The sequence below is a fragment of the Amphibalanus amphitrite genome, unplaced genomic scaffold (assembly GCF_019059575.1).
Source record: "Amphibalanus amphitrite isolate SeventyFive unplaced genomic scaffold, NRLGWU_Aamphi_draft 001142F_arrow, whole genome shotgun sequence".
Taxonomy (NCBI): domain Eukaryota; kingdom Metazoa; phylum Arthropoda; class Thecostraca; order Balanomorpha; family Balanidae; genus Amphibalanus; species Amphibalanus amphitrite.
The window spans coordinates 97,501-109,904 of record NW_024882636.1 but is presented as its reverse complement, the minus strand read 5'-3'; the positions used below and the strand labels follow the sequence as shown (position 1 = coordinate 109,904).

Below are 12,404 nucleotides of genomic sequence, written 5' to 3'. Positions count from 1 at the left end.
TAACTGACAATTAAGTTCAAAGTATGTTTTCAAACTCAAACGGTATGGACTTATGCGAGCTTTCTGGCCACATGTGGTCTGACACGTAAATATGCTAGTGGAAAATGTTTGTACCTAATTCATCGCAATGTGCAAGATAAAACTTTCATCGAATTATTTTGTAATAAACCATACACAAGGATTACAATGCCGCCCAAACCCCCTTATAAATTGTCAGCACACTTTTTACAGCAACCATGAAAATTAAGCTCATTAATTTGAGTTCCTATTTGTTGCAACCTCGGACAGTGACAACCATCACGAACGCGCATACATCAATCTCATTAATTCCTAACTCTAGACACAGGCAGTCTCTTGCCTCCTTCGGTCGGGACTGCGTGATGCCAATCTAAAACAAAACTCGTTACCGGCTCCGTGTCGAGGGACATTGGAATGACGGCTCAGCAGTCGGCGACAGCATGGTCGGATTGCGGCTACACCTCTACTGCTTACCCGTGGTCCACGGCAACGGGGCCCAACACGGCGCTACGTGGCGCCGAGGGCCGGCGGTACCGGTCAGAGGGGTGCAAGAAGCCGCAGCGACACGGGTCTGCTCGGCGGCCGCCCAGACGCCGCCCCCAGGTGAGCAGAAATTGTGCCCTTTGGAAACAGAATCATGTGCACTCTTATGCATCTTCTGCAATACGGTTCGCAGGTTAGGTGAAGGACCTACAAAGCGCAGACTAGAGGACTTAGGACTTAGAGGACTAGAAGGCAGAGTTAGAGAAGCAGTGGGACAAACCAGTCAGATAAGCCTGGCCTAACATTGCCATATTGTCATGCCACTCCGATGGTTTATTTACATTCAACCGCTGCATTTTCCGGTGACAGGAACCCGGTTTTTGCCTACATGACTCTCGTTCTCTGCTTTTGAGTGACGGAAATAGCTGGTTCGCTGTCCGAAGAGGATGTAGCATTTCAATTTTAAATGCAGACAGGTTGTTGAGAGAATAGGGCCGGATCCAAATACGGGAACGATTAACTCATATCTTCAAAGAGCTAAGCGCACCCTATCATTTTAGTTGGTATGTGGTCGGTACAATTTGCAAAAGTTACAGCCTACGCAATATGATTCGCCCGACATATAATTCCATATGAAATATATATATATATATATATATATATATATATATATATATATATATATATATATATATATATATATATATATATATATATATATATATATATATATATATATATATATATATATATATATATATATTATATATATTACATTTAAAGTACCGTAAACGGGGGTGACTTTGCCATGTTTTCAACTTTAAACGCTTGTATTCTTTACACTTGTTAACTTGTAGGGATGACTCTATGTTCAAAACACGGATGAAGATTAGCTCTTTTGGTTTTGCTATTATCGTATTTATATCTTGCCTAAAAGTATAATTTTTTAAAGAAAATGTGTCGTGGCAAAGTTAAACTGAAAAAGGGGTGACTTTGCCACTATGTCAAAAAAAAAATGTTTTTTTTAACGCTTACAAATAATTTTCAAGCATTTTTGTTCAATTGTATGGGGGAGGGCAACCATCTTTAATTGTTTAATAGGAAAAAATGAAGTAATTCAAAGTTTTTTGCCCTTGAATCATGTCAAAAAGGGAGAGATACATTTTTTTATAATACATTATATTTGTTGAAAATAATTGGCATTGATAGTAAATAGAAACTGAAAAATGGTTGAGAATAGATAAATAAGCAAAAATATGATTGTATCGGTACTCTAGGACCTTGCCACATTCCTCCAGCGGCATTAAGAGGAACAGAAAGAAGACATTCTTGCGGCAACTTACCGGCACCCTTATTATCAGCGTTTTGATCTATAAAATGATACCGATTTCTTCAGCCAGTCTTACTGGCAAACTAAGGAGTTGTAGATGATCATGACTGTACTGAAAAGTTGGACCCAGCTTCATTCATTTTTTGACTTTGGTAATTTTTGCCTTTCTATACTCCCACTGTGCATTTCTGTGTTAATTTTAAACATATAAACTTTCACTTTTTTAAAACCAGTTTGGAGGTCAAAATGATGCTACATTTAAACAAATTTTGAATTACATCGGATAAGTATTCCATTTTTGCATAAATAACATGGTGGCAAAGTCACCCCATGTGGCCTGCAATTCACTTGGGAAAATCACCACCAAAAATTTTAGCTAAATGAAGTGACAAATACCAGTTTTGTTGGATATGCTAACTTAACCCGCGCACCGACGGGGGGGGCGGATATCCGCCCCCCCCTGAGGTTTTTCGCGAATAGCGGGAAAACCGCGGCGCGTAGCGCCGCGAAATTTGGTATGACTATTCGCTTATCAATTTTACACATGGTGTGCAGGTTTGAACCTCCTACCTTTCAAGGTCAGGTCACCAGGTCACTTTGAATGACCCAACCTCAAGTCACTTTTTTGCAACTTTGTCACCGTGCCAGAGCTACAGTAGATGTCGGAGGCCTTTGAAAGTCGCAGGATGTTATTAGGTCATTAGTAGCTACAATTTGTATATCTCGGAATTTTGATATCGGTGACCTAAGGTCAGGTCAATTTCGCGACCTCCCCATTATAAGTCAATGGGGGAAAAATCAACTCCCTGTTTCTACCACTAAAACGGGTCGGAATGGCCCCATATACCATACATGACTTCATATACGATCAACCTTCACTACCTTGAGGTCTGTTTTGCTGTTGGGCAGCTGTGAGGTCATGTGACGTCATCAAAGGTCACCAAAGGTTTTTGGCCAATAACTCCGTACAGGAACAAGATACAGACGCGTGGATGGTCTCATTGTGTTCAGCTCGTCAAGACGCATCGAATGATATACATGATGACCTCGAGGTCACGTGACCTGAGGTCAACCTTTGACCTTGACCTTGCGAGGTCAACATATATATCATTCGATGCGGATTGACAAGAGGATCACGATGATGCCCTTAGTTTGTTCCTATCTTGACTAATTCGAAAGTTATTCGAGAAAAACTCTCTCCATATTTAGCGCCGCCATTTTGACTTTTTCGACCCCTGTGACGTCATCTTTGACCTGACCTGAAAATGACCTTAATGAAAATTGTAGATCTTGACCGTGCGTATCCGATGCCGTTTACCGCTTGTCGCTATCTTGCTTCGTTCTCGAGATCTCAGGGGGGGGGGGCGGTCATCCGCCCCCCCCCCCCGTCGGTACTAAGTTGGCGCAGACCCCCGTCGGTGCGCGGGTTAACAGCCTTGTCATGATCAACCATACCAAGCTTCAGCATCGCAGGTGGTCTAAGACATGGTTAGATAATAAAAAGTCTGGAACTCTTCAAATTTGACCATTTTAATGACTCCAATAAAATGGAGCCTAGTTGGGAATTTAGTGGTAACTTACCTCTCAGTTTTTTTTTGTGTTATGAGGTTACCTCTCAGTGTTAGTTATATTGGGAGGCCAATCAATTACCTTTCATTTGTCCATAAAACATTACTACATTCCTCGTAAAATATCATGGGAGATGTCCCTGAAGCATTTTTCGAGAAGCATGGTAAAGTCACCCGGCGAGGCAAAGTCACCCCCTTTTACGGTATTTAGACGGTTCTTGTCAATTTATTCAGAAAAGACGGCAAATATTTCTCAATTATAGATGCTCCCATTTCAAATTATGTCTTTATTGCACTTCAAAATTTATTACTTGGAACTACTAATGATGTACAAATTGCTTTAGGATAACATAACCTTTTATATTGCCCGTTAAACTTCCTTTCCACTTTTTCCTCTCTCATTTCCCGTCTTGCAATTAAAGTATCGTATCACTTTGCCTGAACTGCGACCAGGGGTGCGGAGCCGGAGCCGGAGCTGGAGCCGGCATATTTTGCCCGGAGCCGGAGCCGGAAGCGGAGCCGTGAAACAATATAGCCCGGGGCCGGAGCCGGAGCCGGAGCCGTCAAAAAAGGCAGCGACTGCGGCTCCTTTTTTTTGAAGAGGAATATATAATATCACACGGGGCCGGTAAAATGTTTCATTCAGGACCGAGGGATTTGTTGAGTTTTCCGCACGAGACCGAAGGTCGAGGGCGGAAAATTCAGGGGGCGTCGAAGTCTAGTTCCTACCAACCTGGCACTCCCATGCCTACGTCACCACGAGGACGCCCGAGGGCATTTACGTGTTGAAGATAGGGAAATTGCCATAGTTTAGAGCCGCCTGGAGGGCAACCTTGAGATAGATGATAATGTAAATGTGTGCTAATATGATCATCAACATGTTATTTATCCAAATCCAGGGCCAATTAATCGATATCTTGTCACGTTTTCCAGTGGTGATGCGCTAACTTTCGTGGTTCTTGCAGCCAATAAGGGTGTTCCATAGTGCGATTCAGCCGCATTATCGACTTTAATGCCATAAACCGCCACGGAACATATGATTTGCAGCTCCCTGGCGTGATAGCTGCCAGTAGGGCTCCGGAGTCGGAGTCATGAAGTCGGTCGGAGTTGACAGTTCTGACCTGAGTCGTCGAGTCGGAGTCAGAGTCGATTTTAAAAGCTGGAGTCTGAGTCAGTCACCGAAATTCGATCCCCTCCGCAGACCTTTCAGGGTTCCGTAGTCGGAGTTGTAGTCGGTCGGAGTCGACAGTTCTGACCAGAGTCAGAGTCAGAGTCGATTTTGAAAGCTAGAGTCGGAGTCGGAGTCACCCAAAATCCATTGCCTCTGCAGACCTGCTAGGGCTGTGGAGTCGGAGTCGGTCAGAGCCAACATTTGAAATCAAAGTCAGAGTTGCTTTTTGAAAGTCTGAGTCAGAGTCGGAGTCATCAAGAAACCCATGGACGATCCGCAGTACCATGCAGTAAGGGCGCTGCCGATCGATGCCCTGAAATTGCCTATGATTTATGAATTGAATGAATAGATGGCAATTAATTAGGTACCTGCTATTATTCATCCCTTGCCACTTGGAGGACTTACTTTCAGTAGAAAAAGACGCATTATTTGTTTGTTTATTTATTGACAAATATTTTTGAGCAGTTAGGGGAAGTTGGGGCAATGCCGGAGTTGGGGCAAAGCCGAAATTCGAGATATTTCGAAAACCGTAAAACATGGATGCCACCTGTCAGTGATGCTCTGAAGCTTAAGTGACTACAATTATCGCATGTTTGTTACGAGTCGTCATTCGGAATACTTCGACTGTGAGGGCGCCAAGAGCGTTTTCAAGGTACGTTTCCCTTGTACTACATGCGCCTTTGAAGCTGCATTTTTTACTCATTATGCTACCGTTTGTCTGGCCAATTCGGTCAAGTAATCTTTAGCATGTCTTTGCATAAGTGTGCTGCCTATTTGAAATTTATACAGCACGTTGAAAAGTTATGGGCCTGCAAATGAAAGTATGGCTGGCTGGGGTAATGCCGAAAACGTGCGATTACGCACGTGTTAAAAGCACGCTACGTGGACTTTACTGCTGTAGAATAGCAACACGTATTTTTAGTCACACAAATTACACTTTCAACCGACACAACGGCCTGTTACCTATCAGGAATGATTTACCTGGCATTTTCTTATTATATCACACAATTATAACTTCCAGTGTGCACCGCGTCCTCAAGCTCTTGAAACGTGTGTCAGCTTTGATGAATTCTGGATAAAGTTTGAGATAAAATGGCAAAACATCAATGTCGGCATTCCCCGTAGATCATTTCTCCCATTTTCGGCTTTCCCCGCAGTCCGGGGCAACGCCGAAAAAGTCACTTCTTTGATATTTTTAGTTTGTGCGCTTAACGGTATGCGAATTCATCAAATGCGCCTGGTATGTTTGAAAGGCAAAAGACTGGCCTCTCGAATGACGCCAACAAGAATAGGGTATGTTGTCTACCTTGCGTGCTACGGGCGTCAGAAAAAAAGTCTTCGGCGTTCCCCCAACTTCCCCTAGGGATACAGACACAAAACACAATGATAGCCACCTCGCTGGTGCAAATCATTGCTAGATAGATGTTGAAATGTGTTGCCATTGAAGAATCTGCTGATTTTCCTGGCGGCTCTCGTTTTCAAGTAACTACTGGTCTTGTAAGATCTCTTGATTGCTCACCGTCTGGCATACAGTTCCAAAGTTTTCTGAAAGCTAATCAAACGTTATCATGGCTGCTCTTGATGGCATGGCGCTTCCTGGTTCTGGGCTCTTTATTGGTGGTTCTTGCGTCTGATCCTGTTGCTTCATGTTCCATCATATCACATTACATTTATAATGGAACAGACACTTCTACCTTTTATTTCACGATCAGTCCACTTGCATTTACCCCTGTGGCCTGCTGGCCCTTTTATTTCCACGATAGAATCTACCAATTATTGAAAAAGCCTCGGATAAAAAAGCAAGAAAAGTATGTCAAGTTAAATAATTGTGACGGTCCTAGAAAACCAGAAAAAATATCAAACAGCCTGTCCATCTCACTTCCCTCACTTCATAACAAAAACAAACCACGCAGCAAAACATGCGAAAGAGTCCTTAGCAACGCCTTAGCAACGCATTTGTCTGAAGTGCGCAATATGTGTCACATCTGGAAAATTTAGTAGCTACTTGATTATTCAACTAGAGTTGGACTATATAAGCTAGGCTTTTATATAAAAAATAAGTGTTTGCTTATCGAATTTATAGTAACTGGTTGCTCAACTTCGAAATAATGATTTATTACAGAAAAAGCTTGTTTGCGACATATTTGTAAAGAAACAACGGAAATAGCTTTGACTCGTACGCTATTCTAGTACATTTTTGGTAGAAAACTTCGTCCAACCTTATGTTTTAGGGCCTTGGGAAAATTCAACAAAGCCCGAGGTCCTGAATCAAGGCCGTATAAAGCTCAGGCTACACTATCAGCGTTTTTTCGGTTTTTGCGTGATTTCGGTTTCCGCGTTTTTACGGTTTCTGCGTTTTTTCGTTCCGGGCGGCCGCCGCGTGGACGGTGTTGTTTAATAGCATAGTGATGGATAAGTGATCAAATTAATTAATTATTTATGTTAAATGTTATCGTGTTTTAACAAAATTATAATTAAATAATTGTTTTAATGGTTTTGCAACTAACAATAATATATTTTCGATCATAATCATCTGTCAGCTTAATTACAATTATCATATTTGAAGTAGAATCAGGGGTGTCGATTTTTCAAAATGGTTGGGGGTGCTCAACCCCTGCACCGGGTGAAAGATTGCAGCTTTGCCATGGGGCACAACCGTACAAGGCATGGTTGGGTATCACCATAAGGTACTGATAATCCCGGGATTTCCACTAATATTTCCCAAAGGTTAAACGTTCTTCAAAATCATTCTGCTCGTCCTAGTACTTGGCTACCTCATTACAATAAACATCTTTCCGAAAAAAGTCGTACATTTGCCGGCAGCTCGGCAGCAGCCCCGGCACCTCTGTGATAAGGTGACAGAAACCGATGATCGCGATTAGCACCGGTGCAGCAGCCCCTGCGGTCCACAGGGGGCGGATATTGCGCGGGAGGCAACGGTATAGCTACGAGGCTCTGGCGTTAATCAGACGATTACAATAATCGTTGAAAAAATGACGGGTGGTCGCATTTCGATATTTATGGGTTTACGATTTTCCTCAGTGGCGTAGTCAGGTGGGCCCGTGAGGCACATGCCCCCCCCCCCCCATCAGGTTCAGGGGCCCATCCCGAGGGGCCCTGCGGCGCCAATTGGACGCTGAGGTTCCACGTTGGCTATATTTGGACTCAGAAGGGCCCCACAGGGCTCGTAAGAACACCTCATGGGCCCACAAGTACCAACATTATCTCCATAAGGGCCCCAAGCCAGCCTCTGAGGGCCACTTGCCGGCCTCTGGGGGTCTTAACCGGCCTATAGGGGGCCAGCTCTAGGAGTTGCACACCCGCCTGTAATGGCCCCACACCCATTTCTCTGAGGGCCCCTATAACGGCGACTGTGAGGGCCCTCACCGGCGCCCCTGAGCGCCACACCGGCGTCTCTGAGGGCCCCACACCCCTAACTCTGAGGCCCTACACCAATGCCTTTAAAAACCCTACATGGGCGGTTCTGAGGACCCTTGTCAGTTACCAGCGACCCTGACGGCCCCACACAGGTGACTCGGAGGGTCCCAGCGACGTCTGAGCGCACCATGCCAGTCTCTGAGAACCCCACAAGGCTCCTGAAGGCACCGGTGACCTCTTGATATCTTCTTGTCGGCCTATGAAGGGTCCGTTCCGTAACAGCAGTTCTGAGGGCCCCACGCGCGCCTGTGATGGCCCTAAAGCAGTGTCTCAGAGAGCCCCCACAACGGCGCCTGTGAAGTGTGAGGGCCGTCACCGGCGACTGTGAAGCCCCCGCACCGGCGCCTCCAGTCCGAGGGCCCCACATTGCCATATCTGAGGGCCCCACCACTAGTGCCTCTTAAGGCCCTATATCGGCGGCTCTGAGGGCCCAACATCGTAGCTTCTGAAGGCCCCACAAGTGTGCATGTGACGGCCACCCTGCCACCGGTGACATTTGAAGGCCCCACACCGGCGACTCTGAGGGCCCCATCGGCGTCTGAGTCCGTTCCGGTCTCTAAAGACGACCCCACAGGGTTTCTGAAGGTACCACCGGCCTCTGATGGCCCTTTGCTGGCCTCTGAGGGCCCGTCGCCGGTCTCTGGAGCCCCCTGCCGGCTTGTAAAGAGTACGCGCCAGCAGCTCTAAGGGTCCGACACACGTGTTCGACGGACCCACACCAGTGTCTTTGCAACTTAACGTCTTTTTTTCGCCCTACTTCTTAAAACTAACTTTTCTTTTCTTTACATCTTTATTTCATGCCTTGTAAATTGCGTAATTGTTTTATTTTTAGTAGTGAAATACTGCAGAACAATTATTTTCCTCAAGCAGAGTTAGTGGGAGTTATTGAGGGAGAAAATCATTGGGGGTGCCCGGAAAACCATTGGGGGTGCTCATTTGAGCATTGGGGGTGCTGCAGCACCCCCAAAGGTATACAAATCGACACCCATGAGTAGAATGATGAGTTTTGAAACACATCTTGTCTTTTTTAAATCATGAATTACACCATTTTCATTATTCACATTTGAACCTGTTCCATCATCACAATATTATTAGCAACAATCACTTCTAATCATTCATCACTAAAACGAAATCCCGCAGAAACCGAAAAAAAGTTCAGAGCTGTGAACTTTTTTTCGGTTCCGACTCGTCGGTTTTTGCGGGTTTTCGTTCCACGGGACGCCAGACTGGTAGTGTAGCTTGCGCAATGCATTCGCTATGAGGCAAACTTGACGACGCGAACCGAAATCCCGCAGAAACCGAAAAAACGTCGGAATTCATGCTAGTGTAGCTTAGGCTTAAGAGAGGTAGAATCATCCCGCAATTTCCAATGGACCGGTCGCTAAGCATTAGCGTGACGTCACTGGTGGAGACCGCGCGGCGCCCGGCTCCAAGCCGTATATCGGGTACATTTGGCACTTTATCGTTGTTATTACTGAACGTAACGACAACTAATGACTCTTAATAACTTTTTTACCCACCTAAAGCTGATTTCCTTCACTTGCCGATACATTGCCGACCCGAGCCCCAGGGTTGACAATCTTGGGATATGGGTCGGATGGGCGACCTCGCGACAGGAGAAGGAACGATTGCAATTGTTGTGTCCTGCACCGCCGATTGCATTCTCTATCTGCACCCGGAGGGGGGCAGGGGGCACGTGCCCCAATCGGATCAGGGGGCCTCTCGGGCCCGAGGGGCCCTGCAACGCCAATTGGCGGCTGAGGGTCCACGCTGGCATTTTCGACTCAGAAGGGCCCCACAGGGCTCGAAAGAACACCTTATGTGCTCCGAATGGCCACACTTCTCTCCATAAGAGCCACACACCGGCTTTTTATTGTCCCTTGTCGGCATTTGAGGGCCCCTCGCCGGCCTCTCAGGGCCCATTGGCGACCTAGCTGAGGGCCCTTACCGGGCTATCAGGGACCAGCAGCTCTAAGGGTTCCACACACGCCTGTGATGACCCCCTAAACCAATGGTTGATGGCCCCCACAACGGCGCCTGCGAGGGCCCTCACCGGCGGCTGTGAAAGCCCCAAACCGTTGCCCAGCTGAGGGCCCCACACTGCCACCTCTGAGTTCAACCGGCACCCCTGAATGAAGTCCTAAAGGCCCAAACCAGTGCTTCTTGGCCATATATTTATCGGCGGCTCTGAGGGCTGAACGCCGGAGCCTCTGACGGCCCCAGACGGGACCTTCGCATTGGACGGCCAGTGGCCACTCACCGGTGACTTTTGAGGGCCCCACACCGACGACTCTGAGGGCCCCCACCGGCGTCTGAGAGTACCTTGCTGGTCTCTGAGGACTCCACAGGGCTCCTGAAGACACCGCAGACCTCGAGGGCCCTTTGTCAATCTCTGAGAGCCCCTGTCGGCTTATAAAGGGTTCGAGCCAGCAGCTCTAAGAGTCCCAACTCCCACACCCGACTGTGATGATGACCCCACACTGCAGTGTCTGAGGGCCCACAATGGCAACTGTGAGGACCCTCACCGGCGCCTCTGAGGGCCACACACTAGCACCTCAGAGGGCCTACAGCGGCACCTCGGGGGCCCCGCACCAATGCCTCTGAGGGCCTCACACCGGTACCTACCTGTGAGTGCCCACACCAGTGCCTCCAAAGGCTTCATAACCGGCGGCCCTGAGGGCACTACACCGGTGATTTTAGAGGGCCTGCCGAAGACACAACACAATTCCTTAGTCTCGCTGAGTTTCTATCCCAATCCCATACCGGCTTCTATCCCAATTCCGGCTCAACTAATTAGCACCCCCCTCCCCCCTATGGGTTAGCGGCGCCGCGCCGGTGTCTGTGCCGGGGGGCCAGCGCCATCGGGGCGGCAGTCGGCCACGCGCACTCAATGGTTAACGCTTAGCACCGGCGGCTAGCGCACGCCCGGTGTGTTATCGGCCGTGAGCCGCTCCAAAACGGCTGCAGTATCTGGTCGATATAGGCAGTAAGCAGACGAGGAGAATGAGATGCAGGTGGATTGATGACCGGCAAGCGCTTTTGTGCAGCTTTACGAGGGCGAAGGGTCAAAGTCGGCTGCTAAGCCGTGAGCGGGGTTTATCAGATGCCGGTTCACTATGACCTTTATCCGGGTACCCTGATGCACTCTTGGAGAGCCGAATTACAGCAAAACTCCATCCACGACTGTATCTATACGGCTTACGCTTTTCTGAAAACGTCTGCGTTTGGCCTTCTACGGGCCCGGCCCGGCCGGCCGGCCGAACGGCCCCGATTGGCGATCCACCAGTGACGTCACTGGTAGTGTTAAGCTGATTGGCGAATAATACATGGGGAGAACCGGGACGACATCCCCCTGTCCTGAATGAAACATTCCGGCCCAAGTGTGATATTTATTTTAGCATATGCCGTTTAATTTCCATATTTAAGCTTCTTTAACAATTGTACATGCTTGAAAGAAGTGAAAAAACCAAGAACGGATATCAAGAACTAAAAAATGTACATATTCCCTGACCTTAAGATAATAAACCAAGCCGACTCAAGATCACTGTGTTCCATCCTTGTGTCTGGCTCTGAGTTGGATTCATATCAAACCAAGAACATCTATTTCATATGTCATATGAGAAGCTAGAGTAACGTTCGTTTTCAATGTTAGAGAAGACAGTATGTGTAGTATGAACAGAACAGTGACGTCAGTGACAGTATGAATAAAGTTTTTTAAAGTTTTTCCTGTGAAGTGAGCGCTTGGTTTTTTACCCATGTCAGTGACAGTATGAATACAGTTTTTACTGATCAATGTGAAATGCGTTTTTTGTCAATTCATTGCAGTTGTAAAAGGCATGAAATTGACGCCATAAATGTAGGTGATTAAATAATATGTCTGTACATTAGGATTTAGGATTTAAAATATGTTATTGAAAACCAACATTTACAATCTGTTCAATAGTTCGAAGCGACCAAATGCAACACGTAAGTTCACGTTAGATTTCTATCAGTTAAGCTCTTTTCCAGCGCCTTCCTCCGTCTCAGGAAATGCTTCAAAAGTTCGCTGATAAAATGTTTTGCCCATGGGCCGAAACCTTTGACCAATTGCCTTCAACATTATGCGGTTTAATCCAAAAAGCTTTTACCGCACGCTCGCGCTAATGCTAAAGGCATACTTCGGCATATGCTAAAAAACTTATTGACCTAGTTCGGTTTGACAGTACAAGGCAGTAAAACATGTGGTATTCAAAATAGCCTTGTTATGCAAATGCAGAAACAACGTGAACCAATCCCTTCGTCTTTTTTCTTCCACCCGTATTTAATTGTATAAAGGATGTATTGAGTACTGTAGCCGGAGCCGGAGTCGGAGCTGCCGGAGCCGGACCATTTTACTTGGAGCCGGGGCCGAGGCCGG

The 12,404-nt window shown here is 46.7% G+C and overlaps 1 protein-coding gene across 1 annotated transcript in view; it reads left to right on the top strand.

The window, feature by feature from the left end:
* Positions 1-578: 578 nt before the first annotated feature.
* LOC122370530 overlaps positions 579-12,404 on the top strand; it is a 29,160-nt gene continuing 17,334 nt past the window's right edge. Inside the window, exon 1 of the mRNA XM_043346194.1 lies at positions 579-621. The gene's annotated coding sequence lies outside the window, so the exon portion shown is untranslated. The remainder of the gene's footprint in view (positions 622-12,404) is intronic.